This window comes from Halichondria panicea, chromosome 14 (assembly GCF_963675165.1).
Source record: "Halichondria panicea chromosome 14, odHalPani1.1, whole genome shotgun sequence".
In the NCBI taxonomy this organism is placed as follows: domain Eukaryota; kingdom Metazoa; phylum Porifera; class Demospongiae; order Suberitida; family Halichondriidae; genus Halichondria; species Halichondria panicea.
The window spans coordinates 5,584,173-5,596,411 of record NC_087390.1 but is presented as its reverse complement, the minus strand read 5'-3'; the positions used below and the strand labels follow the sequence as shown (position 1 = coordinate 5,596,411).

Below are 12,239 nucleotides of genomic sequence, written 5' to 3'. Positions count from 1 at the left end.
GTAAGGTATTCTCCCACGCATTCAGAGTAACTGAGACAACCACCAAGCTGTGCTGCAAGTCAGATCAGAGAACCAGCGTGGCCAGCTCTGGTGGCAGTAGCTACCTGCTATATGATAATGATGACTAAGCTATTCTACTATAGCATGTAGAAGGACACAAGAAAAGGTAATAGTGATAGAATCTAAACACACAATCTAGACTAGTAGATCATCTAGCTAAGCCTAAGGTACTGTAGCTAGCTTTAGTGCTTGCAAACTTCCAGTTCCAAGTCCATGTCCAGCTTGCTGCAGGCAAAGTTTTATTAGTCGTAGACCTCTGCGTGGGCAGTCCAACATCTCTAGCTCAGTATGCCCACGCTCATTTTCACCCTTCTACCACCCTTCTACCCTCACGCGACTTCCCAATACAGGTCCTTTTTCCTAACTCTACGTCTATTTCTTTCTTTATTCCTCCAATTAATACCGTAGTTTATCTCATTGAACGAATAATACAGTATTTTATCTTATTTAACGATAGTGATAAAGAACAGAAAAGGAGAGCCTGTGTAGAGGCTACCTCCTCTGGGGGAGAGGGATTGGAAACGGAAGTTACCTCGAATTATATCCGCGCTACGCCGGGGTTTAATCGAGGCTGTGTATCTAACGTTGGTAAAATCTTGTCTGCTAGATTATACTGCATTTGTACTAAAACTTGCACTTCCAACTGACACTTGAGACCATATGGGACACAGCACACCGATGAGTTGCACAGTCTTAGCTATATTAGAAGCATTCTAGGTACATAAAGATCTCATAGCATGTTTTGTACCTCTAGCTCTCTTCACAAAAGTCAAAAATGTATTTTTTCTTTTCCAACTGATGCTCACCATTAGGGGCGTGAGAATGACATTTTAGGGGGGCTCTGAATATCTTGTAGTGATCATAATTCATGAAACATTGTTTCCCGCGTGTTGAGCAACCATAACACGGATTGACATCAAAGGCTCTCTGGTGCCTAGCCTCCTTCACCGGCCTTTTTCCCTAGCGGGAAGTGCGGCCTGGGATCGAGGCTACCTTTCTCCAAGTAAAATAGTTTGGGTAAAGATCCTTAACACAACAAGAGTTAAACAGTATTATACCAGATATGGCCAATTTTCGAGGCACTAAATTAATGTTCATGTTTTTGTCAATCCTCCATTTTTATTTTTATAGCTCAGTATCTAACCGTTATGCCAGATATATATATCTGGCAGTTCACCATCTGAACTGTGCCATGTGGCAGATATTCACACACTGTTTCCTTTGATCTCAGAGGTCAAAATGTAACGAGACGACTGAGTGCGTTGAACGCATTGCTCTGCATCAGACTGCATATATATACCATGTATCCTGTTGGAAATGTGTCAGCCTGACGACCGTTGCGCTATATTAATCTCGAGTATGTACATAAGTTGCATACTTTTGTTTTTGCTTTTTAGTGTTAACTTTTCTTAAATGCATCAATGTTGTTATATGCACCGAAATTATTGACATTTCAATAGCTGCATGCATGTATAACTTCGAGAGGTTGCATTTATGGGATGCATCAGACAGCTGCACAACATATAGTGCATGCATGTGTATTGAATAGGCCCCATGAATGCCATGATTATAGATAAGCTATATAATTATACCTTTGGTTTCATTATGTAATTATTGTAAGTTAACTTCAACCACAATCTTTGCTCAACATGCTGCTGGTATCCTATAATAATTATATAATCTTTGTATGTGCATGCATGCATATATAGGTATACCGTCCAGTCAAATTGCTTCTGCTTGCAGTCATGCTGGGGTAGTGTACATTCAACCAGTGTAGATGATTTGACAAAGGACTTCTATATATAGGTATATACAAGTTTATATTCACCTAATGATTACGTCAGTGCTCAAGGTATAGACACGGCTATGAAATTTGAAACTGCATGGCCATCCCATGGGGACCATTTGAACTAGCTATAATTATGTTGGCCTAGACCTCGAAGGTAAATGCACTTTTACTGCCTCTACGTGAACAATAGTACAGCGCATTTGATTTCTTGCATAAACAGTCTTACTTCTAGTAAGTTGATGTAATAATAATATTATGTCCTGTTCATGATTCTGAAACAACATGATTTATGTGTGTGATAGGTGATTCCCATGCATAGTAGCCACACTTTATGCATGGTTTGGGGTATATATATGCAATGGTTTCATTTTATACATATTTGGGCATTTGACGGAAGTGGCCAGTGTTTTCCATGGATACCAGACACTATAGTACGACAGCTGTTTGCATAAATTATAGTCACAGCTTAAAATCAGGCAGTATACATAAACTATATTAGGGTACGTATAGTGGGTGGCATGCATGCATGGTGTTTTACAGGTTGAATCGGTCTGCATCTTGTATGGATATATAATGTCAATATCATCCAGGTATATTGACCACATAATTATACTGATTTATACCCAGAAGAGGTATACGACTGGTGCAGCTCAAGCAATTAGCATTTGATTGAACATGCACTAATTATCCGCCCATGCACATTGTGTGTTATTGCTGAGAATCATGCAGAGGCTTAAGTTATTAAACCAAGATCCCACTGGAATCTCTGACCTATGTATTTTACCATACTTTTACTATGTGCTTGAGCTGCATGCACCACGCCTAACGCCTATCTAGGCCCATTACAAGGGCCTTACCGAAAGGTCAACTTCCAGTATGCCATCAGGAGTGTATGCCATTATATATACATGCAGAACTGACCACAGTGCAATATGCCATGTAAGTAAAGAGGTCAAAAGGCAACAATATAGAATCATGTTCTGGAAAAGTACTGTATATATATAGGCATCTTATCAGTTTCTGATTTGTCCTAATATTTAACGCCATTTGTTTTTGTAGTGCCGGGATGTGACCGTCTTATATATGGTGAAGGCCCTTGTAATAGATGATCTCGGGCCTTTAGCGTATAGTCTAAGAACAACTATGCAAGATAAGCTATAATTATATATAAACAAGTTGTATATATATATAGAGCCTTATTGTGAATGCACATGCATGGGTAAATTATATAATTATATACTGCATGTGTAAAGTATCCAATGTTGACTTTTTAGTGAACTACATGTAGGGTGCATGGTCCCATGCACTCTTTCCCCCACCCCCACCAGGTGACGCCAGTGCTCTGCCTCAGGACATATAGACACGGCCATGAACCTGGGAGCTGGCCATCCTATGCATTGGACCATTTGAGCTACATGTACTTGTATACTACCTGTGTTAATACTTTACAGTCTTACTGTGCATGGAATCTTAATAGATCTATAATGTGCACAGGTTTAATTGGTTGATTCCCTAGTGTATACAGTGCCTTTAGTCTATAGAGTAAATAAACGCAATTTGGTACGTGTTAGTACATAAATGTAAATATTTTGAGATTGGAACATTTCTAAGAAAATACGATGATACCGTTGTGTTGGTGAACAAATTATCTAAAGCATATCCAAAAATATTTTCATGGCAACCAAAGGTGGTGGGTATGTGGTGGTTTATAAAACACCAACATTTTTCTATAGTGGACAATTGCTTAGCGATGGAAAAGACCAATTGTTTTCGGCTAAAGTATGGAACTTTGGCACAACATTCCTGAATAGTTTAGCTAACATATACATGGTTACGTATAGCTTACATACGTACACGTACTGATTAATACTCAATTATGGGATATTTTAGGTGCCTTTTCGCTTAGCGATGGAACTCAAGCAAATTTGTCGGCTAAGGTCTAATTGTTTTTGCACATTAATTGTTAATAAATTTTCTATCTTTTGATACAAAAAAGTTGTCCAGCAATACTTTAGTTCCGGAGATATTTCATGTTACACATATATTTTACGATCACCCCCATTTTTACCTAAAATGATTTCCCACTACAACAACTTTTGGGGAAATATTTTCAAATAAGGTTGTAGCTTATTTATTCACCTACACAATGGTATCAGCACAATTTCTTAGAAATGTTTCAATCTTGAGATACATTTAAGTACAACTACTCACTCTGTGGTTAAATTTACTCTCAAAGCTGAAGGCACTGTATATAGCCATTATCATGCGCTTCGCATGATTGTATATAGTTTGTGTGTGTGCATGCATGCATGGGTATAGTGGATATACATGATATAGAAGTGACCTTTTTGGGCACATCTGACTATATAGTGGTCAGTGTTCCCATGGATACCAGACATGCACTAGGAATGTCTGTATGACAGCTGCTTGCATGGTACGTATAATTATATTCATGCTGTCGGCATGCAAACAACGTACACCTGTGACCACCTGGCTACCATCACTACTACATTCCAGGTTGAACAAAATTACAGCAAACAAAATTAAGCCTTTTAGCTAAGTGTATGCTATAAACTTGCACAAGAGAATCATATAGCTAAGTAGTAATAACTATATAATTATACCAGAGTAACATTATTACACAGTACTATATATAATTATAATTGTACTAGAGTGCAATTAATAATACTTCAGCTATATATAATTATGGCTCCAACAAACTAAAGGTTGTCACAATAGAAGCTAATACATGCGGACAGTGTGTGTAGGTGATGCTTATCAGTTTACATGCATGTACATGTTTTAGTTTATATCAGACAAATCGCTTGAAGTTCCAGACAAAATCGAACGACAATTTACGAAACTTGTACTAGAAGAATCATGCGACTGACGATTTAGAATCTGTGATAGCCTCTTAATTATTTCAGCTGGTCGTTTTTCATTACACTCTAGGCACTTTTTCGTAAGGTTTTCGAGGTCAGCATACTGATCACCTTCCTTTACAATTAGAGCATGCAGTTTATCTAAATGCTTTTCACGTCTCTGAATTTCAGTTAAAGCTCGACTTCCCTGTCGAATGTCTGGCAACTCATCGATTATTTGCTTGGTGCACGAGACCAGAGTTAGATGACCATATGAGAAAATGTCGACCTTACAATCATAGGGAGGTTTCTCAGCTGCGTAGTATTTAGTGGCAAATAATCTAGTCATAGGTGCCACTGATATCAACCGAACATATCGAGAAAGACCAAAATCAGCAATTTTAGCCGTGATATCTGCACTTGAAGCATCTTTACGACTTAGTAATACATTGCTCGCCTTAAGGTCCCAATGAATTATCTCTGGATCGCATTCGGTGTGCAAGTAATCTAACCCTACAGCAACTTGTTCCAAGATTCGCATTGTACATTCAAGAGTAAGATCGCTATTCATATAGTGTTTCTCAAAGCTAGTGTCCATCAGTTCCATGATCAATACAGGATATTCTGATTTCCCCGGAATTTGGCAAGAATCAACATACTTCACAACATTATCATGCATGTTTGCATTTTTCCAAAATTTCCATTTCTCTCTTCAAGTGTTTGGGATAGTTTTCGATCTTCTGCTCATAAAAAAATTTAGCAGCAAAAATACCTTTTGGAAGTTTGATTTTGCGTACCTCTCCAAACCCACCTCTACCCAAACTCTTTCCCAGATAAACAGTGACTGTAACAAAAGAATCACACTACATTATACCAATTGCATGCTTATTATAACTATAGATGTATACCTTTCCAATTCCTAGATGACTTGAATTAAAATCAGCTTCACATTGAGTATAGCCATCCACTTCCTCTACAGCGTGATTTGTGGTCTCGAGAGAGTTTGATTCTTGGCTAGATTTACTTGCATCTGCATTCAGTTTCTGTTTAAGAAATTTAATCTCCATTGTACATTCTTCTAACGAACTTTTCATCTGAAGGTAGATTGATTTAATGTCATCAACATCTTTAGTTTTTTCGTGAAGTAGCTGCGTTAGTTTTTCGTTTTGTCGTTCTTGATCAGCAAGTTTGTTTTGCAATTGCTCTATAGTAACTCTTTGGGTCGATATCACAGCATAATTGGCTTCTTGAACATTCTCTAGTTCTTCTTTAAGCTGTTGATAGTCCTTTCTTAGCTTTTCAACGTCAAAATTCAGAGCTCTGATATCTTCATCATTTGAACATTTTTCATTTTGTAAAACTGCATCACTGTTACGCACTGATTCCGAAGCAACAGACGGAGTATCTGATGGCACAAGCTGTAGATGATCTACCTTTTTCGAGAGACCTGTTACCATAGAATAAGATGGGCTGATCGAATTACTACTGTCTGGTAAAATCAATATAGATCTACCGACGCCTGAATCATCTACATGTGTGCCTAAATCAATGGTGTCACTTTCTTTCCGCCTAAAGCTATTTTCATCTGCAGTATCCGGGGTGTCTTCCTCTCCGCCTGTTGCCATTTTTTCAAATCCAGGTGAGGTCGAGATCTCAATATTATTATACTTTAGTCTTGCTGTGGCAGATTCTTTTATTGTACTTGCGAGTTGCGAGCAACTATGCATGGCCCAGCCCCCAACATAAAACGGTTGTGCGTGGGTGGATGACGCGTGCATGATGCATCCTCTACCAGAGTTGCAGCATATGCTAGCAGTCTAAGCTACTTATTTCATCATACAAAAGAATAGGCTTTTTAGAAACTACGTAGCTGCATGTGCAGTCAGTTTTCAGATGTGAACAGGCCTGAAACAATGCAATCCAATTCTTGCTCCGTGTTTCTATAGGCTGTGGCTCAGAACTAGAGGTATAGAGGTGTACAAGTAGTGCATGCATGTTGGTGACTTGTGCAATGCAAAACGGTAGTCGGGCGCCGCCGGTTTAGCTGTGAGTAACTAATTCTGAGAAGTCAACTACATGCATGCACGTTAGATACATGTTTGTGGGTGTTCCTATAGAAGTAGCTTCCTATCAGCCAATTCAATGTTTGCACAAATGCAATTAGTGGTGTTCTCGTATTGCAAATGCAATTAGTGTGCCCATTACTCGAAAAAATCTGGATTCGACCCGGATAGGTGTCGGGCTAATAGCCCCATTTACACGACACCTGGCACTTAATCTGGGCCAGAACACGCACATGCATGCATGTGTATTGGGGACTATGTAAGTAGGAACATGCACACACATTTCAGTGTTGTATGTCAGACGAACTTAAAGTACTATTTATGGATGATTCTAAAGAGCCTGAGGATACACCTATTGCTGTTACAGCTAACACTCACAATCCCCTGTTGAAGGGCAGGAGGCTGTGAGAGTTGTCAGTGAAAGGTCAATTTACAGTTTTGTCCGATACTGCTAATTGTTGATGAATAAAATAAAAGATTGTAATTAATTATTGGACGTACACTGTACAAAATAGCTACAATAAAAACTAGTGCGCAAATTAAGTGAAAATTGAAGTATATTGTTCCATTTCTCCTTGGTCTGGTCATTGTGCAGCCCTGTAGCATAGGATACGGATAAATTTTACTGACTACTATATACACATGCATGCATGCACAGGAGCAATTCGGAGCTTCTTAGAATAAGATCGGTGCACAGCTACAAGCATGCAAATCGTGCACCTCTACAAACCACAACATTGAATGGTGAATTATAGTTAACTGTGAACTAGTGACAAGTTAAAGTTGCTTATAAGGACTGCTATAGTAACCTTCACCATGGATGATAAAATTAAGGTGATGATCACCATTGCAGTTACAAATCAACAATAGTACATAGTCAGTATAATTATACACTGCATGGACGTGGTGAAGTGGAAAATTGGTGACAGAAGATGGACTGTTTTTACGATGTGCAGACTGGTGGGAAGCTAAAGTGTTTGGGGGAGAAGCTCCCCCCTAACCCCCTATCCCACACTGGATAGAATCCTAGCTGTTAAGATATGATAGAATTAAAGTAACACCACTGGATCACTCATGATAGTGATTCCTCCACTTTGTAGCTATTAACAACATCGCATGCCATCTCGTCCATGCACAGGCCTTAATTGGATCATATTTCATGTGTAGTAAAAGCACAGATGGATTCACACTCCCATATACATTCTCAGACGGAATTACAGCATTTTTAACACTTTTGCAACACACACACACACAAATGGGTAAACCACAATGAAACCCACAATGTAAACATGGACTACATGCAGGCTATCCTTGAGTGGTTTCTTTACTAATTTGCAGTATCAAATCAAAATTGGCCAGTGTATACTAACACAACAACTACAGTTGTATAGGTATACATGGTTGCAGTAATAAGACCTATAATAATACTCCACAGATGTGAGATGGAGAATGGTGTACCAGAGCTGAGGTGTGTACTTGGTCTATCTCATATCACACAGAAAAAATAACTAGCAATTTGAGAAATGTGAACATGATTATTGACAGCAGTACGTGACAGCAGTGGCGTAGGAAGAGAGTTATCACTTATAGAGAGCATAGAAAAAGTTTAGAAGGGGAGCTGATACGCATGTGCACACATAATAAAGTGCGCCTGCAAGGGGGTCTTAGGGTAGTCCCCTAAAAAATGTATTAATTTTGTATGCTCTAGGATTGATTGGTGTATTTGCATACAATAAAAAGCTTGATTCTTTGATTCAATTGAGCTTGGGTAAAAAGCAAGCATGCAGTGTTAGGGGCCTGGTTCCTACTTTTAGTACACTACAGTACACTGCAGATGGTCTCCCATTTGAGTAACCACATGCAATTTACTACAATAGTACATTGTGGTTTTATGCTACACTGTAAAAAATTGTGATGCAAGTGTGTGACTATTGTTGCAATTATCCGGAAAAAACGCAAGAAAAAACGCACGTTTGCCACAATAGCCACACACTCTGCGTCAAACCACACATCATTTTTTACAGTGTAGGGTTTACACTACCACTTTAGAGTGCATGTCTGAGAACATATTCACCTCATCCTTGGATCATATTTCATGGATTCACACTCCCATATACATCCCCAGAAGGAATTAACACTTCCAACTATGGTGGGCCGTTTGTTTCAAAATTCAAATGTTATATTTTCATTCAGATTACAATACATTCATTCAAGATGCATATATACAGTATTCATTCAAGACCTGCAATTGTCATTCAAGATTTTAATGCATTCAAGTCGACAATAATTATTCAAGATATCATGCATGCATATACAGTCATTAAAACACAACATTTAAGAGATGTCTTTTGCTTAATGCTCAAAACTCGGAGGTCGGCAACGAACCCCTGACCTCTTGTTAATTTTCGTTAATCAATGTCATGTTTCTGGTTTGGGAATCACCTTACCACTATAGCCTCGATCCCAGGCCGAGTTTTCGCTTTTATAACGGTTAGGCGAACAACTGGCCTGGTACTAGTTGTCTGCGCATGCGTCAGTCGTTAGTCAGATTCTGACGAATGGATATTCTCGTTCACTTTCGTGACATTTATATTCGTGTACTATCGTGTACTAGAAGTCAGTTCCCGTTTTATCATTATTGGAATGGCTCTTAGCTGAAGCTTCTCTCTTCTCTGAAGCTTAGAAAACATTATTCTGAAGACTGAACAACAAGGGAAGAGGTATAAAGCTTTGTCAAGCTTGTTAAGGTCAGATATTTTTGTGTGGGCCCTAATGACTATATGCTATCAAGTCTTGTTCATGTTTGGTATTAAAGATCTAGGTAGACTATATATAGTATCATCATTAATATGGTGGATCAAGTGAAGAGTGTGAGCTAGAGAACTTGGTGCTGCCATCATCAGCTCGTCGACAATGACACTATAACACGAGAAATTTAATATGTATAGATCTACACGTATTTAGAATGTCTACTTCTCTGTACAGGAGCAATGGCTAATATCCAGCTATCCCAACAGTGCTCCTCTTGGCTATACTAACGGACGAGACTGGACAGTTTGAGGTAAGGGTTTAACCGTCTTTGGTTTCTTTTAATATTGTCCTGTACTCACAGGACTGGAGTATGACCTGCTCATTCGAGCGTTGCTGGGTAGCTCAGAGACATCAAGAGAATCTACGTTTTCTCAAGCAAAATTTAACTGAGTTACGAGTTGGGGCCTAGAATCAGAGAAGTCCAGCAGCCTGCTAAATCTTTTTGAAACGTAATTTGAAGGCATTCAATCATCCTGAAGTTTCCCTGGGTCACTGTAATCGTGCTGCAGCACAACTGGCAACTCCCCAGGCCCTTGTGAAGCAGCTCCCTATGTGCATCTTTTGTGTACTCACTCTGTGCATTTTCTGTGTACAAATTTAGATTATTGATTTATTAAATATTTTTGCCGACCACAAATATACAATGAAAATTTGACGCATGCGCAGACAACTAGTACCAGGCCCAGTTGTTCGCCTAACCGTTATAAAAGCGAAAACTCGGCCTGGGATCGAGGCTACTTACCACTACTGAGGGAGGGAGTTGATTATTGTGAACCCCATTTCCTGTTAATTAAAACAACTACACCGTGCAATAAAACCACAAAGTGTGGCTAAAGTCATCTGAAATTATGCATGTTTATGCATCCATCAAAATCTTGAATCTTGAATGAATAATCTTGAATGCTCTTGAATGAAAATTGCACATCTTGAATGAATGTATTGTGATTTGAATGAAAATGTAACATTTGAATTTTGAAACAAACGGCCCACCATATCCAACCACTAGAGGTGCATGGCTGAGAAAACAATTCATGCATGGATTCACCCCATTTACAGGCCTTGGATCATATTTCATGGGTAGTAAAACCACAGAATTTATGGATTGTGTAATTCAATCATGCATGCAATGTGTTACCATACAGCTGCAAAGTGGAGGCTTGGCTAATGACAATAAAATTGGATCTTATCTTTTCTGTGAATCACTGCATGCACGAGTAAATCCTTTTACATTTCATGGGTATATATAAGCTGAACTTAATTGTTGTAGGATTCTCCTAATACTATATTTTTATTATTAAAGGCGGACGTACGTATTTATAGTGACCTAATTATCAATTGTTTCTGCAAAATGCAGATCAAAATCGCAAATCAAACTGTATACCAGAGTTGTTCAAAATGGTATTCATGCAAGTGCGCAGTAAAGCAGGGGCGTAGGCAGGAATTTGAGGAAGGGGGGGCTGAGCGCCGAAATTTTCCGGTGACCGGAAGCCACACCCCCTAATTAATGGCTCATTGCGCATGTGCAAGAAAATAGCCACACCTTGCTTCAATTAATAATACTGCTAAAGCTAGCTAGCTAGCTAGCCGTAGCTAGTTGCACTAAAGAATCAAAGTTACTAGTATAGTATAGCTAGCTCTTGGACATGCTGTTTGTCTGCCACTAATCTATACCAGTAATTCCCAGGCTGAAGACTCATCAGAGAAGGTGGGGCTCTTAGTGTAGTTTTTGCAGAGAAAGGGGGGGCTCCAGCCCCCAAAGCCCTCCCCCTCCCTACGCCCCTGTAAAGTAACTCAATCATAAGTGTGAACCATTTCACTGTTCGACACACTATTATAGTAAGCGGATAAAATTCAAATGCATGCAATTGTATACTATCATGGATCCATGCAGTCTGCATGCATGTGCATGGTTACCCCTTTACAGGTCAAGTTGTTGTAAATTGTACAACAAAAAGCTAGGGAAGGGAGCGTGATATATCAACTAGTCAATGCATGTTGCATGATATTTGATTCTGTGGTAGATTGCATGGATGGTGTCATGAATGCGATTACCCTATCCTTGAAGTTCTGCTGAACTGTTCAATTAGGGCACTTGAAAAAAGGTTTACAAATGCAAACTAAAAGTGACCAAAAAAACGTGTAGCCTCCTTCCCAGCCTCTCTTCTTTGTCATAGTTCAATAAGATAAACTACGGGACTAATTGGAGGAACAAAGAAAAAGGAGAGCCTGCCTTGCTAAGTCGTAGACGAGTGGTAGATGAGTGAAAATGAACGTGGGCAATCACTAGCTGGGCAGAGCCTGACAGAGCAAATAGCTACAGCATGCGCATTGCAAACTCTAGCTGTTAGCATCGTAGATAGTAAGCCAGAATCAAGCGTGGAGACATCGTAGACGAGGGCGTACAGACTAAAGATCTAGATCTATATCTAAATTTAGCTCAGTTTTTTTTCCTGAGTTCAGAACAGACCCACTTGACTAGTAGATATAATTATTACAGCAGTATAGTCTACTCTACTCTAGTCTTTCATACTTCCTCTACTGACTAAAGGTCTCACGAAGGCTGACTGTGAGGGATCAGGGTTTAGAGATAACGTTGATTCGGTTGCACACAGTCAATTCGATGATTTCAACAAATCCAAAACTCAACACTTAAAT

General features: G+C 39.1%; 1 long non-coding RNA gene across 1 annotated transcript; it reads left to right on the top strand.

Moving 5' to 3' along the window:
• Window positions 1–9,526: 9,526 nt before the first annotated feature.
• LOC135348001 (uncharacterized) lies at window positions 9,527–10,221 on the top strand. The gene is made up of 2 exons (XR_010398590.1): window positions 9,527–9,834; window positions 9,886–10,221. It is a non-coding gene; the product is annotated as an uncharacterized LOC135348001 (long non-coding RNA).
• Window positions 10,222–12,239: the final 2,018 nt, after the last annotated feature.